Source organism: Syngnathus floridae, chromosome 17 (assembly GCF_059516105.1).
Source record: "Syngnathus floridae isolate MCC-2025c chromosome 17, RoL_Sflo_1.0, whole genome shotgun sequence".
In the NCBI taxonomy this organism is placed as follows: domain Eukaryota; kingdom Metazoa; phylum Chordata; class Actinopteri; order Syngnathiformes; family Syngnathidae; genus Syngnathus; species Syngnathus floridae.
In genome coordinates this window covers 1,691,317-1,717,170 of record NC_142429.1, presented here as the reverse complement: position 1 = coordinate 1,717,170, position 25,854 = coordinate 1,691,317, and the positions used below count along the sequence as shown (strand labels likewise).

Sequence of the window (25,854 nt, the reverse complement as noted above, 5' to 3'; positions counted from 1 at the left end):
TAAATAGCAACAACAGGCTAAACGATAGGTATGCTAACGTGACAAACTCAAACAAAGAGCTGAGAACGGGCCTGACGTAACATATAGAGTGATTAAGGACAACTATTACATGAATAACATGCTTATAAAACCATCGGTGTCACTCCAATTCATTAAATAGCAACAACAGGCTAAACGATAGGTATGCTAACGTGACAAACACAAATAAAGAGCTGAGAACGGGCCTAACGTAACATATAGAGTGATTAAGGACAACTATTACATTATTAACATGTTTATAAAACCATCGGTGTCACTCCAATTCATTAAATCCAACGATCGTTCTTTGTCAACAATGGGTGCGCACGGCTGAGGGCGCTTGCACTTCAAAATATTCCACAGGCTCATATAACGATAGATAAACTATATTTCAAATAACTATAATACAAGCCAATAATATTATCAAACCATCCGTGCACTTTAAATCCATTAAATCCATCGATCAAATTCCTCGTCCTTTGTCAACATCGCCGCGCGCGCGCCCTTTATTCCACAGATCTACTATATAACTATATTGTAGCGTTAACAAAGTACAAGGATAGACGTGGGTTTGGTAAACGGCTCTTTATTAAACAAAACAAACTTCCAAGCGTGTGGCGGCGTGGACTTCCAGACACGGGAGCTCCATGGCATAGGCTCGGGCGTACCTAATGGCCATGTCCGAGCCCAACGCATCGTTCGCGGACAGCCACTCGGCCGAGCGCCGGCCCCCGAATCAGTAGAGTAGGACCGGGCGTGCGTAAAAGCCATAATAGTTTTTCAAACCTTCTATGTCACTCCAAATCCTTAATTCCTTCAAACTCTTTGTCCTCCGTGTCACTTAGAAATGATCACCGCTAATGATGCCGGTAGTCCTTATGTGGGTACGTTTGTATGTAAACAACCGCCGCGCCGTGCCACTGACGTCACTTGAAATAGTAATCCATTGGTACATCACGGTTCTCCAAACTTTCTTTCAGCTGCATATTTTACAACTTGAAGTTTGTAACCTGCAAAATGAGTTTCTTTTTGGTGCCATTTTTCTTAAGCCCACCCAGTTGATCAGTCACGGCCAACGGTGAAATTTAGAGCGCCCTCATCCAGTTTCGTCTGAAAATATAATTTTTTGGGGTTGTTTTATCAGAGTCAAAGTCTGCTTCATCGTCGATTTTTTTTTTTTTATATATACTAAGACACACAAAGAGATACAAATTACGTTCCCACTATCCCTCTGTGAGATAGTACACATATGCATACAAGCAACACAAAAAAAACCAAGAAGGCACAAACAATGAAGAAATAAGAAGTGTTGAATAAATGATAAATAAACAAAAATAAATAATAATGATAAATATAAGAGGAGCAAAAATGGAGCAAGTGTACATACAGCAGACAGTGGACTTGGATATGGTGCTTTAAAGTGTTAATTGCTTTATTTGATGTTTTCTCTATTTTTCATGTTTTGAATATGTTCAAGATAAAGATATAAAAGCATGTGAAGTGATCAACTATACTAAAAATAACATGGGAAGTGGTCAACTATACTTGTTAGTAAGTGATGTCTTAATGATCAAGTAAAAATTTGTGAAAAAAAACATATATAAGTCGCTCCTGAGTATAAGTCTTCCCCCCACCCAAACTATGAAAAAAAACGCGACTTATAGTCCGGAAATTACGGTAATGCAAAGCTATCTGTTATTATTAAAACTTAAAACAAGTGAATTTTGCTCTTGCCATTTACAATATCTTCCAGAAAGTAATAGTTTGTGTCATGTCTACAGGTTCATAACATCAACAGTATTAACATGGCCACTTCGTAATAATTAATATTAAATAATATTTACTTTTGATTTACTTTTGACTCACAGCCCCGCGTGAAGAATCGCTGTTGTGATGCTAGTTCAGCTTGGAACTGTTTCACTTTATCAGCGCGGTCACTCCCTGTTAGCTTGTCATATATGTTGGCATGTTTAGTCTGATGGGTTGAAATCCTTAAACAAGGGAACTGTCTCTTTAGAAATTAGACAAACACAATTGCCTTGATTTTCAGTGAAGAAGTGTTGTAATTCCCATTTCTCTTGAAAGCGACGGCCCTCAATGTCAACATTCCTCGCCATGGCAGAGATGAGCGGAGATGGGTGGTGCTTCCACCTTTTGGTAATAGGGGGAATTACAGTTTCAAGTTTCATGACTTTTTTTAAATTCAGTTTGACAGTGCAGGCGGGCCATAAATAATACATCGAAATCTGACCGCGGGCCGGACTTTGGACATTCCTGGTCTGGCTGAATTTAAGGTCAAGCGTCTCAGTTCGTGGAACTGCAAATTCAACTGGTGGGGTTTGGAAGGCTTTTAAAAAAAGTCTGTCAATATCTTGTTAGCATGGAAAAAAGCTTTGCTTCTGACCTTGGTAGAGGTTTTCTTCTCCCCTTCTCACACCTCTGATTTCGAGAAGCCTCTCGGACCTCAGAGTGCTATTGGCCTGAGCCAGCGAGCGAGCGCAGTCCATTTGGAGAGCTTGCAGAATGCCTCTTCAGCACAATCAGGGCCCATGCAGCCTCTCAGTGGGTCAGAGCAGACAGATACTGAGAATGGGGACATAGAAAAGGTGATTGTGAAAAAGGGACGAAAAGATACCGTGAGGAAAATACTATGGGTATTCAGACCAGAAAAGTCCTTTCGTCCGCTTGTTTGGTCCGGACCAAAAGCGGACTTAATTTTTTTCGTTTGGTACAGTTCCTATTCAGACTGTAAATTTTGCTAGTTAAGTATACACATCCACGCTTGTGACGATCTGTGCTCCCATTGAACAGCAATGATCAGGGCGGCACACAGAGCGCAGACCCGGAATGGAGGAAAACAGTTCTATACGCTGTGTTCCTGCTCTGCATATTTGTGCTGTTGGTTCGGATCTATGCTGTTTGTATTCATACTTGAAGCGAACCGCCCCAGAGTTCGTTTGGAAGCCAACCAAGTCCACTTGAAAAAGTGGGTCTTGGTCTGTTTCTTTAATCCACACAAGGATTCGTTTGCGTGTATTCACACCTGCACAAAAGGTCTGGACCACTGTTACAATCGAACCCTGGTCAGTTTAAAGCGGACCAAACAGTCAGGTCTGAATTCACCCTATGACAAAGTTATGGCAGCAAATCTCATTTCATTAGAATTAATTAGTACATAGTTGCTGCTATTTTCCCCTAAAAGCCAGTTGTTTCCACTTCTTGGTGAGAATCTGATGTTTGGGGTGAAACAAACTGTTGTTTATACAGCTGATTAGTGAAGATGGATGGATGGATGGATGGATGGATGGATGGATGGATGGATGGATGGATGGATGGATGGATGGATGGATGGATGGATGGATGGATGGATGGATGGATGGATGGATGGATGGATGGATGGACGGAAATACATGCATACATTAAAACATGCATTCATACATACATACATACATACATACATACATAGGGGAGAGTGGGATAATTTGTGCCAAGGGGCAAGAAGTACCACCCCTGTTTTCCAGAAAACCATAGAAGTTGGTCAGGTAACCACCTATTTTTGAAGGGGCATCCATTTCACTCATCCTGCAGAGAAGGGAGACACATGGCTTGAGAGGTAAACACATTTAAGTTCAAAAACATTTTTTTGTCCTCAAAAGTAAAATTTCTATGATTAAGGTTTTTTTGATTGCTGTGTTTGAACAATTATAAACAACTGTGAAAACAGTTCACACATGTTTTAATGCTTTAGTAAGCTACAGCATGAGTCTATAGAGTTAGCATGATGCTTGCTCAAAACAGCAGGGGGATGCATTTTTTTCAAAATGGTGGGTCTGGGGTAATTTGTGCCAAAGGGCCTGGGGTAAGTTGTGCCACACAAAAAAAAACTGGCTTAAAAGAAGAAAAGGAGTGGAAATAAGAAGGGGAGCCTGAAAGGGTCAAAGCAAAACAAATCCAAAAAGAAAGTACTCCCCAGTAGCTCAGAAGAGAGTGACGTTCCACTTCCACTTAGTGATGTCACTGAATATGACAGTTCAGATGTCCAGAGTGATGATGATGATGGTGGCAAGAATCTATCTGCTGGTGACTTTGTCATTGTGAGGTTTACGGGTCAAAAATCCAAATCCTACAACTATGTTGGATTGGTGGAGAATGTTGAAGGTGACGAGATCAGTGCAAAATTTCTGAAGCAAAGTTCTAAGAGTTCTCTTGATTGAAAGCCCATTTTCATATTTAGAGAGAATGATGAAGGAGTCATCCCTAGAGGTGATGTGCTCAAGAATTACCCACGCCACAAAAACTTGGTGGCTCAGCCAGAAGGGAGCATAAATTGACGCGTGGGATGTTCAGTAGTACCCCGAATCTTGGAAGAGATTCAGCTGCAGATGATTAGGTGCTCATTTTGGAATTTAGATTTTCTTCTGAGTAGCCTATGTGTTCACACCACACCACAAAACTTGGTGGTACAGCCAGAAAGGAGCAGAAGTTCATATTTCCAAGACTCAATTAGGCGTTCGTGTGACTGTATAGGCCTTGTTATAGAAAATTGGCCTTTGATGTTGCTAATACAGTGGAGCCTCGGTTTTAGAACACAATCCGTTCCAGAAGGCTATTCGAGAAACGAATCATTCGAATTCCCAATCGTTTTCCCATTGGAAACAATCGGGAAAAAAATTAATCCGTTCCAAGCCAAAAAAGCGTTTTTTCGCTATTTTACACCAAAAACTGTATAAATAATTGAGTAAGTGATATATAAATAAATAATATAAATAATAAACTGAATTAAAAGAGTAGGCTAGGCTGGGGATTGTATTGCCGTATCTGTAGCAACTCGCTTGTGTTTCATTCTAATATTAAAAGTTATCTTTTGAAATTGTGAGTGGAAAAAAAAGCACATCAAAAGATTTTTTTTATTTTTACCAATGAAAGACAACATTTCAAAGATCATGTGAAAGAAAACAGCAAAAACGTTTTCTTAATTTCAAAATCAAAAACAACTGCAGAAATTCTAATGAAAGATAACATATAGTATACGTACTGTATCAAAGTTCGTGTGCAGCAAAAACCGCAAAAACATTTTCTGTCTTAATTTTTAAAAAAAAACTGCAGAAATTCTAATGAAAGATAACATAGTAAACGTACTGTATCAAAGTTCGTGTGTAGCAATAACAGCAAAAACATTTTTTAACGTACAGTATGTATTTTCACCCCCCCCCCCAAAAAAAGTTTATTGGTCCCCTCCCATAAAAACATTGGGAAATGTGTCTGTAGGTGTTGTTTCTCTCGCAAATCTCTTCAGTTGGGAAGACTCTTCCACTGGGTGTTCTTTCCTTTTCGCAAAGAACCTATCAAGTGTAACCTGTTTCTGCCTTCCATTAAGAACTTTGCGGAAGTGGCTAATGACAATGTCATTAAAAGCATTCATAGCTCTGGTGCTTCCGGCTTTATCGGGATGATGAAGCTTGACAAAGTTCTGCAGTTCATTCCATTTAGCACTCATATCTTTTATGACAGCAATTGGGGCATCCTTCCTTCTTTCATCGTCATCAGAAGACATTTCCTCCTCCGACGTCTTCTTCTGCTCCTCCTGCAGGTCCAGGAGTTCTTCTGTTGTAAGCTCGAGCCGATGTTCCTCCAGCAGCTCCTCGACATCATCGCTGTCCATCTCCAAACCGAGATTTTGGCCCATATTAACAATCCCATCAATGAGTTGCCTTGACTCTTGAGATCCCTCCTCAACATCAGCAGCTGTGCTGGTGCTAGCAACACTTTCAACCCCTTCGGAATCGCTCCCAGTAACACAATCGGGCCACAATTTCCGCCATGCCAAGTTCATGGTCCTATACAAAACTTGGTTCCATGCTTTGTCGACGATGGTGATGCAGTGGTAGATATTAAAATGATGTATCCAAAAATCACGAAGGGCTAATTGAGTGTCACTAGGGTAAAGTACCCCCGACGCCGAAATATGGTGCCGTATGAAGGCGGCGGGGCAAAGCCCTCGGGTCCCCCGCAGCCCGATTGAGGGCAAACCCCGGAGCAACCGAGTTGGTACGGGCGGGGCCTCGTGTTGCGGTGGTGCAGAGGTGTCGCTCACCCAATCGCGAAACCCCCGGTTGAACCTGAGGCGTTCGGTCCAGGTGGCCGCCTGGAACGTACTTTCACTCCAGGATGACTTCGGCGTGCCCGCCTTGTCGGCGGAGCTTGCTCGGCTGGGCATCGTAGTGGCTGAGTTCTCTGAAGTGCGGCGGCCGGGCTCTGGCGAGATCAGGGTAGGTGGGTACACCTGCCACTGGTCTGGTCGACCCGACGGTCAGCACAAGGAGGGTGTGGCCATTGCGGTAGCCGATCGGGTGGCCTCGCAGATAAAAGAGGTCACGTCGGTCTCGGAGCGTATTATGCGACTACGGCTCGCACACTCGTTGGGCGTAGTATCGTTTGTCGCGGTGTACGCTCCCACCGGGACTGTCCGTGAAAGAAGACTTCTACGCTGAACCCAATTCGGTTGGGGACGCTGTTCCTGGGAGGGACACGTTGATTTTTCTTGGGGATTTCAATGCTGTTGCTGGTACCTGCAGGGATGGCTACGAGGCATGTGTCGGTCCTCACGGCTCTGGAAATGTCCCCAATGGGGAACGTGACACCAACGCCAACATGATGCTTGACTTTGCCAGGAGTCGTGGTTTGAGGGTTGGTGGATCATGGTTCCAGAGGACGGAGACGTGGCATTGGACCTGTATTCAAATACCGGCCTGGTCAAGAAGGAGATTGACCATGTACTTGTGCACCTTCGCTGGACCCTGCTGCAGAACTGCAGGGTGTTCCGGAGTGCACAGTTCTTCAACACCGACCACAGGCTTCTTGTGGCAACGCTGAAACTACGCCTTTGAGCTCCGAGGAGAGCGGCGCCCGGACAGATTCGGCTGGACGTCGGTTGACTGCAGGAGCCCGGCGTGGTGGACGCGTATGCTTGGCTGGGAGGCTTGGTAGGCTGGGCTCAGCGGGGGACCAGCAGGCACTGTGGGAGGGACCATGAGGGGCGGATTCGGGATCTCTGTGAGGCGGTCGAGGGTCACTTGGGTAAAAGTGACGCTCACCCAGCTTACGAGGCATTTGCGAACTCCACTCGTCTGGGCCCCGCCCGTGCAGCTCGACAGTCCTCGCGGCTGATGGCAGTGTCCTTTCGGAGGTAGATGGCCTGAAGCGCTGGGCCGAGTACTTCGAGGCGTTGTATTGGGCCAAACCTCCACGCTGCGAGCTCTCTGCTGTAGGCATCCAGAGCCTGGTGCATTGATGCGCCTACCCTTGAGGAAGTCCGAAAGGCTCTGGGTCAGCTGAGGGACGGAAGGGCTCCAGGAATCTGCGGTGTCTGTGCAGAGATGCTCAAAGCTGGAGGGGATGCCGCCCTCCGGTGGTTGTACACGCTGTTTTGCTCCATATGGAGCTCGGGGCTTATCCCAACCGACTGGAAAAGGGGTGTTGTCGTCCCTATCTGGAAGGGAAAGGGTAACAAATACCGAGGGGTCACCCTTCTCTCGGTGCCAGGCAAAGTCTTCACCTGGGTGCTTCTAAACAGGATACGTCAGCAGCTCTTAGACCACCAGCGCCCTGAGCAGTCCAGTTTCACACCAAAATTATCGACCGTGGACCGCATTCTCGCGCTTCGTGTCCTCACCGAGCGCTTTCGAGAATTCAATAGAAAGCTGCTTGCAGACTATATTGATTTCAAGAAAGCGTTCTACTCAGTCAGTAGAGATGCTCTGTGGAGACTTCTGGGGCTACGTGGGATCCCCCCCCCCCCGCAACTTGTCCATCTCATTTCGGCTCTATATTCCAACACAGAAAGTGCTGTTAAGTATGGAGGCACCACCTCTGACTTCTTTCCAGTTAATACTGGGGTGAGGCAGGGGTGCGTATTAGCCCCCTCACATTTCAGCATTTGTATGGATTGGATTGTGGGCCGTGTTGTAGACAGGACGGACTGCGGGGCGTCGTTCGGTAATGTCCAGATCACTGATCCGGACTTTGCTGACAACGCTGTGATCTTTGCGGAGACCCTAGGTGCCTTGACTGAAGCACTTGAAGCGCTGAGCGAGGAGGCGGAGCCGCTGGGACTGCGCGTCTCCTGGATCAAGACGAAGATCTAGGTCTTCTGTGACTTTCTGGACGCTGCTATCGAGTCAGCCGATGTGGCGGGCGAGAAGGTGGAGATCGTAGACAAGTTTACTTATCTCAGCAGCGTGGTGCACCGCTCTACTTCATGTGAGGCTGAGGTCACTCGTCGGCTTGGTCTTGCGCATAGAGCGATGGGCTTGCTCAATGGGACTGTTTGGCGCTCTCGATATCTGAGCACGTTGACAAAGGTTCGAGTGTTTCGGTTAGATGGCGGCGCGTGCACACGCAACGGCCACTCTCTGTCCCGTCAGTACGGTGATTTGTTCGTCTAATGAGTGTTCGTCCGACAGTCTTGTGTGTTCGTCTTGTCGTGCTTTACTTGTTTACTTGTTTGTCTGTTGTGAGCCATGTCTTGTCACCGTGGGATAGGGGGGAACGAAATTTCGGTTTCTTTGTGTGTCTTTGGCATGTGGAGAAATTGACAATAAAGCTGACTTTGACTTTGACTTTGTTTCGCTCGCTGGTCATGCCCGTCCTGCTGTCCTCTTGTGAAGGATGGACACTGGTTGGAGCAGCTCGGGAAGCATCTTGAGGTTGTGGGGGTGTCAGGCCGGGCGGGTGCCCGGTCCTACGCCGTAAGGTCACCGATGGAGTGGAGCAACAAGGTGAGCGCAGCGAAGCGTCACCGCGACGTGTGCTCCCATACCTGACCTGACCTGACCTGACACAACTTACCCCATACCTGGGGCAAGTTGTGCCACAAAACCACTTTTATCTCTAAAGCTGTATTTCTCAAACAGTTTGTTTAAGATCCAAAGTAATTGTTCCCAGGGATGCAAAACATCCTAAACTATACTTAGTTGGAGGCATTACTGTTATCCCCTTGCTTTAAGGGCATTTTAAGTAAAAATTGGCACTACTTACCCCACTCTCCCCTACATACATACATACATACATACATACATACATACATACATACATACATACATACATACATACATACATACATACATACTTACATACATACATACTTACATACATACATACATACAGTTGTGCGATGCTAACTTTCTCCACACTTTATCGACCATGCTTTTCTATTTTAAGACAGGTCTCAGGTCTATCAAAAAAGAATTTAGTGACATTGTGGTGTTGAGCAAGATAAAAACCGAACTATTATTTAGAACCTTAGGAAAAAAACAACGGGAAATATTGTGAGAAAAATGACGTAAGATACTACTACAGATTGCACAATTGGACAGATATTTTAGAGCGCGTCATCTCACAAAATAGTGTCACTGATGTTTCTGTGGAGAAAATACTTTCAATAATGTCAAAAACAAAACAAAAGACCTCGTGTTAAGGATTTGTTTGTCAGGTCAATAGCACAGCTTCTTAAGTCACAATGTTTGCAACATGCAAAAGAACTTCTCCGTGCTATCACCATTGTGGCACTGAGTGAGACAGAGGGTAATGACAGTTCTGGAGCCCCTATCCCATCAGAAAAGTGCAAGAAATACTTGAGAGCGCAAATCGCGGAGGAATTTGTCCCCATTTCAGATGAGGAAGATGAGGGACAAGAGCCAGGTGATGCATTAAATCAACACTTCCAGACTATTGTCCGACAGTGGGTGACAGAAATATGTGAGGAGAGCAGGTCACTTGCCATGGCTGATGGGGATAGAGACAATGGTCCCTCTCTTCAAAAGCACCAGCATCACTGCAAGTTCAGCAGCTGTTGAAGCAGAGTTCAAAAACATAAAAAAAGGCCTTTTCAAGCATGAAAGCCTACCCATTCGCGTGGACCGGTTTGTTGCTCATCATCTTTCCTTCATTGAAGGAAACATGCGGATTTGCTTTGCAAAACAAAAAAGTGAAAAGGATGAGTGTGATGCCACGACTGTCAAAGAGCCTGACAACCACCTGGTGAAAACCATCACAACACAGGGTGTGAACCAACAGATATACTCACAGAGGGCAGAACTGCTGGGGGAAATATTCAAACCTGTCCTCCTGACCTCTGGTGCTCTCCAAATTGATGCACAATGCCACATCTCCACTGTAATTGAGAGCGCAATGAGGAATATCCCAAGTGTTTATTTGATAAAACAATGCTCCTCACAGTACTGCAGTTTAAGCCAAGAAGTAACAAGGCAAGTTTCACTTGTTTGTCCAAGCATTGCTGTCCTGCAGACCTGTGGCATGGCTTATCTTTAGACTGCTGCTGAAGAGGGACTCAGTCTTCCTGACTCTCTCTGCCTCAGGCCAATAGAAAACCCTTCCCAGTGTCCGTCTTCATTCGAAACACAGGACGACAGTACAGGCAAGGCTCTGTGTTCAGGTAATGTTACTCAAAGCTACAATCTGGGAGAGTTTGTGTGGATTGACACTGACCTTGGGAGCAGTTGCAAGGAAGTTGCCTTGCTTGAATTTCCCTCCAGTCTGGAGCTAAAAGAGAAGACATTTACTTTAAGAGCAGTCATTGGCTTTGAACCAGGACTGACCCAGGATTCTCTTGGCCATTATGTGGCATACTGCAGGAGGACTGCATATGCCTGGGAGATATATAATGACCTGGGAAGTGGAGTGAACGCAGCATCAGTAAATACTAAAATCTTCCCGCATGCTGTGTTCTACGCAGTGCAGTGATACATTGTTTGAATTGTTGGAAAAAAATGTTGATGATGTTCCCTTTGACAAAGAAAGTTATTTTTTCACGTTTTCAAGTTTCTTTTTCTGGCTGTCATCAACTTCACATACATGTATTAACTGTTGCATTAATTAATGTTTTGGAACAAACATAGACTCACCAGGTATTTAGGTTGTAGTAAACCTTTTTCACGTCAGATTGAATTGAAAAAAATGATCATATAGGCGTAATGATAACAAGGGAATTAATCAATAAGCACAATAAAAACATAAGTACAGAAATATCCTTGTACCAAAAGCCATTTCCCGCAGTGAAAGTTTTCGGCAAGATAAAAAGGGGAAAAAAAGACTAAGAACATATTTACCTTGTATTCGCCCTACATCAGGAGCATTCCAGGAGCTTGAAATTCGAGACGAAATACGGTGACGTCATCGCTATAAATTAAATGTGTAATATCTGCAAAACCGTAGTAGCACAAACGAAACTTTTTGCAGCACAACCCAGCACAAACGAAGCCCAAACGAACGGCACTATTTTGGGTCCATTTGGAAGTAAATAGGGGGGCGGGGCTACATGACGTCATCGCTATAAAATAAATGTGTAATATCTCCGAAACGGAAGCAGCACAAACGAAACGTTTTGCTGCACAAACGAGCACAAACGAAGCACAAACGAACGGTACCATTTTGGGTCCATTTGGAGGAAAAGGAGGGGGGCCAGGTTCACGGTGACGTCGTCGCTAGAAATTAAATGCGTAATATCTCCGAAACGGAAACAGCACAAACGAAACTTTTTGCTGCACAAACGAGCACAAACGAAGCACAAACGAACGGTACCATTTTGGGTCCATTTGGAGGAAAAGGGCGGGCCAAGTTCACGGTGACGCCATCGCTAGAAATTAAACGCGTAATATCTCCGAAACGGAAGCAGCACGAACAAAATTTTTGCTGCACAAACCAGCACAAACGAAGCACAAACGAACGGTACCAATTTGGGTCCATTTGGAGGAAAAGGGGGGGGGGGGGGCTTGATGACGTCATCGCTATAAAATAAATGTGTAATATCTCCGAAACGACCCCTCCGCGAGTCGTCACCTTATCGTGGTGGAGGGGTTTGCGTGCCCCTATGATCCTAGGAGCCATGTTGTCGGGGGCTTCATGCCCCTGGTAGGGTCACCCATGGCAAACGGGTCCTAGGTGAGGGGTCAGACAAAGCACGGCTCACCCAAGCCCCTTATGATGAAAACCATAAATGGACTTTGTTTTCCCTCGCCCGGACGCGGGTCACCGGGGCCCCCTCTGGAGCCAGGCCTGGAGGCGGGGCTCGAAGGCGAGCGTCTGGTGGCCGGGTCTTCGCCCATGGGGCCCGGCCGGGCATAGCCCGAAATGGAAACGTGGGTCCCCCTTCCCATGGGCTCACCACCTGTGGGAGGGGCCGAAGGGGTCGGGTGCAATGTGAGCTGGGCGGCAGCCAAAGGCAGGGACCTTGGCGGTCTGATCCCCGGCTGCAGAAGCTGGCTCTTGGGACATGGAATGTCACCTCTCTGGCTGGAAAGGAGCCCGAGCTGGTGTGCGAGGCAGAAAGATTCCGACTAGATATAGTCGGACTAGCCTCCACACACAGTTTGGGTTCCGGTACAAGCCCTCTCGAGAGGGGCTGGACTCTCTTCCACTCTGGAGTTGCCCACGGTGAGAGGCGTCGAGCAGGTGTGGGTATACTTATTGCCCCCCGGCTGGGCGCCTGCACATTGGGGTTCACCCCGGTGAACGAGAGGGTAGCCTCCCTCCGCCTTCGGGTGGGGGGACGGGTCCTGACTGTTGTTTGTGTCTATGCACCAAACAGCAGCTCAGAGTACCCACCCTTCTTGGGGTCCCTGGAAGAAGTGCTGGAGAGCGCTCCTTCTGGGGACTCCATCGTTCTACTGGGTGACTTCAATGCTCACGTGGGCAATGACAGTGAGACCTGGAAGGGCGTGATTGGGAGGAACGGCCCCCCTGATCTGAACCCGAGCGGTGTTCTATTGTTGGACTTCTGTGCTCGACACGGATTTTCAATAATGAACACCATGTTCAAACATAAGGGTGTCCATGTGTGCACTTGGCACCAGGACACCCTAGGCCGCAGTTCGATGATCGACTTTGTAGTCGTGTCATCGGATTTGCGGCCGCATGTTTTGGACACTCGGGTGAAGAGAGGGGCGGAGCTGTCAACTGATCACCACCTGGTGGTGGGTTGGCTCCGATGGTGGGGGAAGATGCCGGTCCGACCTGGCAGACCCAAACGCTCTGTGAGGGTCTGCTGGGAACGTCTGGCAGAATCTCCTGTCAGGAAGAGCTTCAACTCCCACCTCCGGCAGAGCTTTTCCCACGTCCCGGGGGAGGCGGGGGACATTGAGTCTGAGTGGACCATGTTCCGCGCCTCCATTGTTGAGGCGGCCGACCGGAGCTGTGGCCGTAAGGTCGTTGGTGCCTGTCGTGGCGGGAATCCTCGAACCCACTGGTGGACACCGGCGGTAAGGGATGCCGTCAAGCTGAAGAAGGAGTCCTATCGGGCCGTTTTGGCCTGCGGGACTCCGGAGGCAGTTGAGAGGTACCGGATGGCCAAGCGGAACGCGGCTTCGGCGGTTGCTGAGGCAAAAACCCGGGCGTGGGAGGAGTTTGGTGAGGCCATGGAGAATGACTTTCGGACGGCTTCGAGGAAATTCTGGTCCACCATCCGGCGTCTCAGAAGGGGGAAGCAGTGCAACGTCAACATTGTTTACAGTGGGGATGGCGTGCTGCTGACCTCGACTCGGGATGTCGTGAGTCGGCGGGGAGAATACTTCGAAGACCTCCTCAATTCCACCTACACGCCTTCCATTGAGGAAGCAGGGCCTGGAGACTCTGAGGCGGATTCTCCAATCTCTGGGGTCGAAGTCACTGAGGTAGTTAAAAAACTCCTCGGTGGCAAGGCCCCGGGGGTGGATGAGATCCGCCCGGAGTTCTTAAAGGCTCTGGATGTTGTGGGGCTGTCATGGCTGACACGCCTCTACAACGTTGCGTGGACATCAGGGACAGTGCCTCTGGATTGGCAGACTGTGGTGGCGGTTCCCCTCTTTAAGAAGGGAGACCGGAGGGTGTCTTCCAATTACAGGGGAATCACACTCCTCAGCCTCCCTGGTAAGGTCTATTCAGGGGTGCTGGAGAGGAGGGTCCGTCGGGAGGTCGAACCTCGGATTCAGGAGGAGCAGTGTGGTTTTCGTCCTGGCTGTGGAACAGTGGACCAGCTCTACACCCTCGGCAGGATCCTCGAGGGTGCATGGGAGATCGCCCAACCAGTCCACATGTGTTTTGTGGACTTGGAGAAGGCGTTCGACCGTGTCCCTCGGGAGGTTCTGTGGAGGGTGCCAACTGATAAGGGGCGGTTCGGTCCCTGTATCACCGATGCCAGAGTCTGGTCCGCATTTCCGGCAGTAAGTCGGATTCGTTCCCAGTGAGGGTTGGACTCCGCCAAGGCTGCCCTTTGTCACCGATTCTGTTCATAATTTTTATGGACAGAATTTCTAGGCGCAGCCGAGGCGTTGAGGGGGTCCGGTTTGGGGACCTCAGCATCGCCTTTCTGCTTTTTGCAGATGACGTGGTGCTGTTGGCTTCTTCAGGCCGTGATCTCCAGCTCTCGCTGGAACGGTTCGCAGCCGAGTGTGAAGCGGTCAGGATGAGGGTCAGCATCTCCAAATCCGAGTCCATGGTCCTTGATCGGAAAAGGGTGGAATGCCCTCTCCGGATTGGGGATGAGATCCTGCCCCAAGTGGAGGAGTTCAAGTATCTTGGAGTCTTGTTCACGAGTGAGGGGAGGATGGAGCGTACCGGTCCGTTGTGGTGAAGAGAGAGCTGAGCCAAAAGGCAAAGCTCTCAATTTACCGGTCGATATACGCTCCTACCCTCACCTATGGTCACGAGCTATGGGTCGTGACCGAAAGAACGAGATCTCGGATACAAGCGGCCGAAATGAGTTTTCTCCGCAGGATGTACGGGCTCTCCCTTAGAGATAGGGTGAGAAGCTCGGTCATCCGGGAGAGATTCGGAGTAGAGTCGCTACTCCTTCACGTTGAGAGGAGCCAGATGAGGTGGCTCGGGCATCTTATCAGGATGCCTCCTGGACGCCTCCCTGGGGAGGTGTTCCGGGCATGTCCCACCGGTAGGAGACCCCGGGGACGACCCAGGACGCGCTGGAGAGACTATGTCTCTCAGCTGGCCTGGAAACGCCTTGGGATCCCCCGGGATGAGTTGGACGAAGTGGCTGGGGAGAGGGAAGTCTGGGAGTCCCTCCTAGAGCTGCTGCCCCCGCGACCCGACCCCGGATAAGCGGAAGAAGATGGATGGATGGATGGGGGCAGCTTCACGCAGGTGTCAAACCATATACAGATTTCTGAAGAAGCATTCTAGTCAGGTAGAATACCAGAACAGCCAGCTGCAACACGAGCTGCGGTCAGCACTGCATGTATTATTTGTGCCAACGTGGATGGGGTCTTACTTACCATGAAGTGTTGACCCATTACACTCTTGATCCTCTGAATAACGACGCAATGGTTAGCGAGTTTGTCAAAAAATGTCGGAGGCCAGACCGGATGCGTGGCGGACAAGCATCATGTTCATTTCATAAATTTTAAAAAATCTCATTGTCTGAAACCATGTTTTATAAAATCTATTTTATTCAATAAACACTGTTAAAGAGAGTTACAGAGTCATGTGTGGGGTTTTTTCAGTAACAGTAACAACAATAGAGTATCTAACAACTAATAACTAACCCACTTTACCACCGGCGAGGTCTTCTTTCTTTTTCTTTTATTTATCACTCTTACATCTTTTGCGTAAGAAACATACTCATCTTCATCCCTAGCGTATTTTAAACGTTTAAAATCAGCACGAGCCAAGGGATTCGAGATGCTTGATTCAGGTAGATTAAGCTGTGCTAATGTACGCAGAAATTCAGTCCATCCTACCAGTTGACCGGATAGTTTTTTTCCACTCACGACTAAATGTTTCAACAAATTGCTCATATGTGAGTCTTTGACAGTTTTTTCCTTTAAAAATAAATTCACTTAGCGGTGTCCAGCTTACATCCTCTGCCGATCATCTTTTCAACACATAGATGGTGTTGCGGCGATAACACGGTCCTATGGCATCCAAAATATCCACCCATTCTTCACCGGTCACCTTATCTGTCGTCTTTCTTTCACCCGCCTCATTGCCTTCGTTGCGAATCGTGATAGAAATTTGTTCGGAGTCTTTTTGTTTGACCAACCCTATGTAACGTTGCATCAGGGTTTGATAAATTTTGATCTTTTCATATTGATTTAAACTTTTATTTTCCAAAACCTGCTTCATCTCTTCATCCAAAGAATACTCGGCTGTATCGCGAATGGTCGGGGCAGGCCGGCTCAGCCTCTCGAGCTGATAAGGGGAGACCAGGTACATTTTCTGCGCCGTTTTCAAACTCATTTTATTATTTGTTCATAAAACCACTAACGAAATTTCCCAGAAAAGGTGCGAATGCGGCTAGTAAAGGCAATATAAAACCACCTTTCTGAACTAACACAGCTCTTTTCTTCTTCAAAGTATTTTTCTTATCAGCCCAAAAGCGAATATTTTTTCTTTTGCTTTTTAAGTGTCCTGTAGAGTTTTGATTTTAGGGGCACATGTCCTTTAAGAAAATTTAGAGAAATCTCATACAATGTTTTCACTAAACTAGCAGGACCTCTGAGGAGTAAATGCTCACGTTTGGCCGGTTAGGATGTAATCAAAGACTTGAGTAACGGAGCATTTGTTTTTAAAAACTTCGTCATCGTTTTATTGTTTGGAGATATAAACAACAGGCCACTGGTTATGTAGTACACCTGTACGTAGTCTATATAGTTCTGGGCAGGAAGGTGTCAAATCTATCACTAAATACCCGTGCGGCTCCCTTGAAGCATCCTCAAAACACTCCAGGAAAAACCTTCGGTTGTTGGGACAAATTTGATTTGCCAGAACGTTGACTTGCAATTTATCGCGGGGTATTTTGAACAAAATCAAATAATTACTGTTTAAACTAATAGTACGGCTGAATTTGCCCTGATGGAATACATTCTGTGTTCGCATTATAACGCTTAAACGTCTATATTGGGTGAATATTCGAACCATTTCCGGATTATCCGAAGCCTGAAAGATGATGTCATCCAGAATCAACAGATGCTGCTGCTGTGGCGGGAACAACTTCTTGTCATCAAAAGATTCAGGCAGTCCTTTGATTAAAATGATGTCTTTATTTAGGTTTTTGATCTCATTGTACATTGGCTGATATGAAGTGTAAACCCAGACAATATTATCAGGTTTTTTTCTCATAACATGTTCAGGATTTTCCAATACATTTTTTACAAAGAAAGTCTTGCCACAACCTGAAGGCCCGGCTACTAAAGATGAAAAGGGAAGTTCTAATCTAGGGTCAAATTCAATCTGGTTAAAAGCCATTTCCACACACACACGCACGCACGCGCACACACACACACACGCACGTAGGGATAGAGAGAAATGTCAATCTATATTGGGTGAATATTCGAACCACTTCCGGATTATCCGAAGGTTGGAGGATGATGTCATCCAAAATCAATAGATGCTGTTGCTGTGGCGGTAACAGCTTCTCGTCATCAAAAGATTCAGGCAGCCCCTTGATAAAAAGAATGTCTTTATTCAGGTTTTTGAGCTCATCGTACATTGGTTGATATGAAGTATAAACCCAGACAATATTATCAGTTTTTTTTTCTCATAACATGTTCAGGATTTTCCAATACATTTTTTACAAAGAAAGTCTTGCCACAACCTGAAGGCCCTGCTACTAGAGATGAAAAAGGAAGTTCTAATCTAGGGTCAAATTCAATCTGGTTAAGTCAATTCCACACACGCGCGTATGTATGGATGGAAAGAAATATCGGTTCAGTGGTGCCTCGCTCTAGCAGCCTTCTTTTATCATACACCACACGAAGCCGTTTGGAAAATGACATGTTTCTGAGATGAAACCCTCTCTTATCGCGAACAATGTTATATTGAGGAGCGTATAGCACATCTGAGGTTGCACCTGTTGTGTCGATGTACCCCTGAACCAAATTGAGCATGCTATCGAGATTGATGCTCTGACCGCTTTCGTGAGTCTGCGTGATTTCCTTCACCTTCATGACAGTGTGACCTGTCTCACTCGTCCTGTAAATGTATGTTTTTGGCCCTGCTGAGACAAATTCTAAAATGCTGTCATTCGAAAGCTCATCTGTCAAATCACCCAGATAATCCCCTAGAGGGAGAACACTTTCGCCCGGTTTCACCGTGTACACAAGGCTGTCTGTGCCGGTGTAAAGAACTCTCCTCTGTAAAATTTCTAAATAACTGTACATTTTCAGACGTGCATAGGCTGTTGTGAAACACGCTGCAGTCACATTTGATGTTTTTGACGCATCTCATTGTTTATGTTGAAACAATACTGTACAATCGAACGCTTTTCTCTAATGAAGTGGAAGAATTTCACATCGTACAGACCTGAAAACAGAAGTTCAAAAAATTCCTCTGATTTTGTCACACTTTTTGCGTTTGTCATGTTCTCATGCTGCGCGAGTTTCCCCCATACTTAAGTTAGTCTGTTAAGACAGAGTTTTGAAACTTGTCTTTTTCCCTGGTTTACAGCAATTTTGGAAGGTTGGATACCCTGATGAATTGCATACTGTTAGAGATTTGCTCACTCAAACAATATTTTGCAAGAACCACACGGGAGACAAGCAAGTCTTTTTAGACACCTGCAGGTGGAGAGTTCACTCACTCCAGAATGAAGTCTGAACCCTCGTTCCTGCGAGGGGATATTTATTAAGAGAAACAGAGTGGGGGTTTGGGTAAACTGGCTAAAGCCCTTGTCCTCTAGCCTAAACATGTCAGGGGATGTTTTACGACCTTGTGATAAGGAGGACAAGGTAAGGTATTTATTACCTGTTGCATTCCAACATAATCCTATGATAAAGATAACCTGGAAAACCCTAACACATACCCTTATATGTATCTTTCTCTATCAGCCTGATTGACCACGTGGGCCGGATAACCTGAAGATTCCTGTTTACCTTTTAGAAATGTAATGTAATCATGCAAAATTGTGTCGCTTGCTCTTGTGTAATGCCATATTTCTGTAATATCTGCAACCGCGTAGCGGAGGTCAAGTGACTTAACAAATTCAGGGGTTGTCCAAACACCTGTTAACGATCTTTGATCATCCTATGTGTACACGCTGTCTGCTGGTTGTTACGCTCAGCACATGTACGGCACAGTGTGAAGACAAGTTTACCTTCTGAGGGTAAAACAGGAAAATACAAACAACGGGGTGGGTTGACTGTGGCGCTGATGAAACCAAAATACGACCTGGGGTCTTTAAAATCACCGTGGATAATCGTTGGATGACCGATGGGGTAAATGCCTGTACTATTGATGAAAGGGTATAATGACGTCACATCAACATACAGCACACGCTCATCAGGTTCTGCTGTGTATCTTAAAACGAATGCATTTGTTCGACCCCCAAAGAGGGCCTGTCTTGGCTTGAGTGCTGTGGGAAATTTGGCTTTTTTCAGAAATTCCTTCACCTCTATGTCCACCTTTTTCATTTGCAACCATTCGTGCTCCCACATAATTACAAGGTGCACATCCTGTTTAAGTTGCAGTTCCTGAATTTTCTTTTGGGTGTTATCAAACCTCTCCTGAAAGGGGCATTTTGTTGTCGGACATATTTTAGAGACGTCGTAGCATTCTGCCCAGCCATGGTGATAACCAAAATACTCAAACACTATTTTTACACCCCCAATTTCAGTATATCCGTCTCCAGTGTAGTTATCTATCTTGATCTCGCCCCCGTTCAATGCATGCCTAATGTGAATATTTTGGCTATGCGTGATCCGTTGCAGGTATTGAATAGCGTCATGAGAAAAAGCTTTGTACTGACGCATATAGTTGTCTGAAGGTGTAATGGCTAATGTTTGAGGGGTTAGGAAATTAGCGCGAAAAACTTTCATGCATGCAGAGGCTATTGTCACAGCATTAAATGGGTCTGTTCCACTGGCCTCAAAAAAACTCACACCTGAATTTCTCACACTCGTGCATTAACAGGTCAACATCATTCTCTCAGTAGGCTATCGCCTGTTTAGCAAAATTGAACACACCACTAGCTTCTTTGACATACCATTCATCAAACTTAGCTCGTTGAAAGGGTGCCATTCGTTCAATATCGTAGTATGGAGAATCAGGGTAACACCTCACGTAGTTTAGATGTTCTAAAGAGCTGAATCTGTGTGGAAAATAACCCTTTGATTTATCTTCAAACCCCAGGGCCTTAGGCATCGCACTTAGAGGCATCGTCAGGAATGAGAGCGAGTCTATGAATCGAGATTTTGTGTCTAAATCGACAAATGACAGAACTTTAGTCCCCTGCATCAGAATGTCACGTTTGATACCTAGTTCAAGCATTCTCCTTATCAAGATGTATGAATCAAAACCTCTCTCATTATGTGCAACAAATGTCGTTTGTTTAAACCGTGGGTTTGAATCTGAGAAATTCGTCAACACAATCTGTGCCAAACCACTGTTTCTCCGGTCTCTTTGATTTACAGCAGATAAGAAAAGGTTTGTGTAAACCATTTGTATCTACATAGGTTTCAAAATCGTAGTCGACTACATCTTTGCAAGGTGGGTGAGGCTTGATGGGCTGAATGTAGCACATGTGGGGGTTCAGCAAGGCATCATCTTGATTTAAGATTTCATCACACACTGCGCATTTTTTAACAGGGCAACGATGCTTAGCACCGGTACCATCAGCTTTCACATAATATTGCAGACCACATTGCAAGCATTTTTTGTATGAGGTGCAGTTGCTCACACGATTCGTCGCTCGAAACTCTTTGTTTGGCAAAGCATTCCTCATTACGGCAAGTTTTATTACAATCGGGGCAGATAACATGTTTAAACCGCCGTTGTTTACAACGCAGATCGAGACAAATGTTTCAGTGTCCTTCACAATGGTGTTGTTTCCAGTTCTCATGCCCCTTGTAGCAATGTCTGCAAAAGAACGCGTGACCAACGAATGCCTCTATAGCTTTCACGCCGTAGTAATGACCCTCGAAGTGTAAGACAAATAAAGTGTCTTCGTCTGTTTTGGGGTAATGTGTGTCGAAAAAAGTCAAGGGGCGACAGTCCTCTTTTCGGTACATGATAGTTATTTTCCGTTTGAGGACTTTTTCAAATTTATGGACATCCCCCAGACTCACAGGTGTTTGACAATTCAACCCCACACTCTCATGTAAAAGCCGTGCCTGTCGTGTGGCTTGTTTTGTTGTTCGTGTGTCATTTAGCAGATAAGTTAGTGAGAGAGCAAAGCATAGATTGTTGTTTTTATTACGAGGTATGTGTAAGTGTCGTTTTTTCAACCTCAAAATTTTTTTGTTGGTACTGTTCACCAGCCTGCGACGCATTCCACCACGCAATAGAGTGACTATTTGTACAATAAGCTCTAACCTCTCATCGGCCAAAAGCTCTGCATTTGATCGGGCTAAACGCTCAAGCATGTCTGTTACACTATCTCTTATAGAGTTTATGTTACTCGTTTGCTGGTAGATGTGAGCCCTATCATTACCACTCACTAACTCAGCCTGAATCATATCACCTGGTTGTGCTCGCCTATCCACTTCTTGCATATCATCATCTATTTTATCTTCAATCTGGAGGTAAAAGTTTGCAAAATCATTGATGTTCGCTTGCGATGGTATATTTAACTGGCGCCTTACCTCGACATTATTGAAATGCGGTCTATTGACTACAACAGAACCACCGTGCTGATCAGTTATTACAGAACCGCTGTTAGGTGGTGGGGCATGTGTTGAAACGCTGGTGTGCTGTTGTCAGGTTCAAAATCAGTAAAAAGGGTCAGCAGACAAAACCAGTGAGGCAGAATGTTGAGTCTTTTCTCGCGAGGAGTGCAACCAGACTTACAGCAGTCCGACTACACTAAAAATCTGTTTTACACTCCTCGCTCTTTTTATTTGGAAATGCCCTACCCACAGTGTGAGACGATTAGCCCTTAAGGGGGGGGAAAAGAGATTGTGGCTTCGTCTCGTAAGAAAAGAAACAAAAAGTAACGCACAAAGTGTTGCGTGCAGATATGGCTATATCAGGAAAACAGTTTAAGCGATATTCCGAGAGATAAAAAGAGAAAGTGACGTTCTTTAAGGAAGATCAGAAGGTTCATGACGCATCGTTTGACGTGTTGTTTTCACGATCTGTTCTGGTGGACGCTGAGCTGTCAGCAGCATCTTGTTTGACACAACCGTCATCTCGCCCCTGACCCAGCCGTAATCCTTCTGTTCTGTTGTACAAGATAAGAATAAGCAAAGCAAAGCAGCAAGCATACTGAACAGTAACATTGTGAATAAGTACTCATTAGAGAACGCATGATAACATATATATACAATTTTTCTAACAGCTGTCATCAATAACATCTATTTCATGATCAATTATAACAGAGCAGTTGTTAGCCTGAAATGCCTGTGGAATGTCAACAGTTATTACAGAACCGTTGTCATGCTGGTGTTGAAATATTGGTGTGCTGTCATCAAGAACAGCCGGCATTGAATTGACAGGCTTAACGGTCAACGGGTCAACCAGAGGCTGCGTATTTAGATTTTTGATCATGTTTAGCAATTGAACAGGAATATCAGGACTGATACGTCCGCTGCTATCATTAGCTTGGTTATTTAATTCTGCTATCATGTTTAGCAATTGTGACGGAATCGGTGTATGACTCTGTCTACCTTCATTCAGACTTTGATTGTTCAGATCATCTATGACAACTTGTAAATGGGTAAGAATATCAGGACTAAGGGAGCTTTCTCCCCCCGATACAGCATTGTTCACATTGTTGAGCAAATCTGATATTTGGCTCGTAGACACATCGTTGTTAATGCTTAACAAATCTAGCTCAGGTGTTTCACTTCTTTGGTTTCCGCTGCTATCATTAGCTTGGTTATTTAATTCTGCTATCATGTTTAGCAATTGTGACGGAATCGGTGTATGACTCTGTCTACCTTCATTCAGACTTTGATTGTTCAGATCATCTATGACAACTTGTAAATGGGTAAGAATATCAGGACTAAGGGAGCTTTCTCCCCCCGATACAGCATTGTTCACATTGTTGAGCAAATCTGATATTTGGCTCGTAGACACATCGTTGTTAATGCTTAACAAATCTAGCTCAGGTGTTTCACTTCTTTGGTTTGTTTCACAAAATGGCTGCAAATTTATTTCATCAATGTTTGTTAGGAAATCTGACTCCGCTGACGAGAGGTTAGAACAGGGGTGGGCAATTAATTTTTATAAGGGGCCACATGAAAAACCTGAGTTGTGTCAGAGGGCCACACCTACGATAACTTAAACCTGCTCAATTTTCATCCATTGTAAAATGCACTGAATTATGTATTTTAAATAGTTGGTACTGGTAATTAGAAGAATACAATTATTCTGTTTATATTTATACTAAGCCATGTGAAATTGTGGTGTAAAGGTCAAATAAAAAAACAATTATTAATCAGTACAATTTATTCTTAACTTCTTTAACTTTTCCTCAAATGACAAAGTCGCTCCATCTCTGGGTGTGAAGTTTGATAAAAAGTTCTTGTTGGGCTTGCAGTTTTGCTAGCACTGCATCAGCCTCTGATGCGCCCTGTTTATCAGACAGATGTATTTTTTCTCATGCTTGGTCGTGTAGTGGCGACTCAAATTATATTCTTTAAACACAGCGACCTGTGTACCACAAATCAGGCACATGGCTTTACCTTTCATTTCTGTAAAGAAATACTTGGCAGTCCATGTCTTGTTGAAAACACGGCGCTCCTTGTCAACTTTTCTTTTCTGAGGCTCAGCACACGTTTCTCGGGCAGCATTACTTCGCACTTTTCACCTTCACGCACAGCTCACATACACGTACGCTACACGGAAGTGCAACGCTTTTCAAAATAAAAGCAAAACAGTTGTATTGTACGCACATCACTAATTTTGTTTTTATTTTTTTATTACGATTGGCCTCATGCGGGCCGGACAGGGACGCACAAAGGGCCGGATGTGGCCCGCGGGCCGTAATTTGCCCAGGTTTGGGTTAGAATGATCCATTATATTTCTTTTTTAAAAAAACACAACAGAAACAACACAGAATAGTAAAAAACAGACCTAACTTGATTCAGCCAAATTTGTCAGTATCCATATAACCCTAAAACATTCTTGTAACCGACTTTTGTAGATACAATTGCCACTGCACTTTACAGGACGCTTTCTATTCTTATGGTGGTGACTCTCGCGTGCCGGCTCAGGCCCCCTGGTGGTTGGGTGGCTCGTGTTGTAGATGGCTGCCCCCCTCCTCCTTCCTCTTTGAACCCCTCGCCCTGTGTCACGACACTTAACTGGAAGTAGATATTTAAAAGCAGTTAAACCGTTATAATACCAGAAATAGCAAGTCAAATGATAACATAGAAAGAGAAAAAAATAGAAGGAATACCTCTAACTTTGTTTGTCGACTCGAGAGGGTGGTTCACGCCTTCGTATGCAGATAAAGCATCCGCCAATTCTGTGTCCGTGGATGCTTCCGGCTCCAGCTCTATGCTCGTGACAACTTCCTGTCGGTCGGCGTGGGGCATGAGTTGATTGGTCTCAATGGTAGCACGTGACTCTGATGCGACTGGTTTCGCTGGCTCTGATGCGATTGGCTCTGCCGCCTCTGGTACTTCAAAATGGCGTCCAGAGACATCCACTAGTCTGTGTTTCGAAATCAGCTTGTGTCGGTGGCTCGTTTTTTTCTAGTGGCTGCAGCTACGAGATCTGTTACATACTTAAAATAAATCACAAACTAATAGCATTTACTATATAAACTACCATAGATGAACGGCTGACTCACCATAGTCTGATTGTGTTAGATAAACTCCACTAAAGTTGTCGTCAAAGGGTGCATGAACATCGGCAAAAACGATATCGGCATGACATTACATAAACATTACATCATGTTTTACAAATAACCCTAGTGTATTATAATAAACTTAATGCATTATTATTATTATTATTATTATTATTATTATTATACCGATAAAATAGTAACATGACTTACCTTTAACCATCTCAAAACAATTTTCGACGCAGTCCGACTCCGCTGATCAGAGCTCATGCTCTGGCTTGTCTTCTCAAAATGATCGATGGTCGTCCATCCCAAACTAACTTCAAACTTGGGAGAGAGAAAAGACCACGCCTATTGGCTCACATGCCGCGAGAACACTCTGCTATAGCTAATGATCGTGATGGCGCTTTAATGACTCGACCTCAGCTCAAACTATTGTATGTTAAATTAGGTGTACCAACACCTTGCCTTTCTCCTTCAGATGCCTTTTTCAACAAAGTTACACATAGACAACTCGGAGCTAATAAATGTTGACTCTCCTGGCTCTCCAATGACTCAACTATCGGAGGCCCCACAAGCTATTGTATGTCAAATTAGGTGCGGCAACACCTTGCCTATCTCCTTCAGATGCCTTTTTTTTAACAAAACTCCCCTTTTGACCCCTAGACGCATTGGTTGATAGCAAATCTAGCTCAGATGTATTTCTTTGGTTTGTAACCGTTTCACAAAAATGGTTGCAAATCTATTTCATCAATGTTTGTTTGAAAATCTGACTCCGGTGACGAGAGGTTAGAATGATTATATTATATATTATATATATTTTTATATATTATATTTCTTTTTTACAAAACACAACGGAAGCAACACGGAATAGTAAAACGTGGATCACATGCCGCGAGAACACTCTGCTATAGCTAATGATTGTGACGGCGCTTTAATGACTCGACCTCAGCTCAAACTATTGTATGTTAAATTAGGTGTACCAACACCTTGCCTTTCTACTTCAGATGCCTTTTTCAACAAAGTTACACATAGACAACTCGGAGCTAATAAATGTTGACTCTGCTGGCTCTCCAATGACTCAACTATCAGTGGCCCCACAAGCT

General features: G+C 45.0%; 1 long non-coding RNA gene across 1 annotated transcript; it reads right to left on the bottom strand.

Annotated features, from left to right (window-relative positions):
• Positions 1-21,767: 21,767 nt before the first annotated feature.
• On the bottom strand, positions 21,768-24,757 carry LOC148383157 (uncharacterized). Its single transcript, XR_015853435.1, has 3 exons — positions 24,359-24,757; positions 23,643-24,263; positions 21,768-22,177 (listed from the first exon to the last, which is right to left on the bottom strand). It is a non-coding gene; the product is annotated as an uncharacterized LOC148383157 (long non-coding RNA).
• Positions 24,758-25,854: the final 1,097 nt, after the last annotated feature.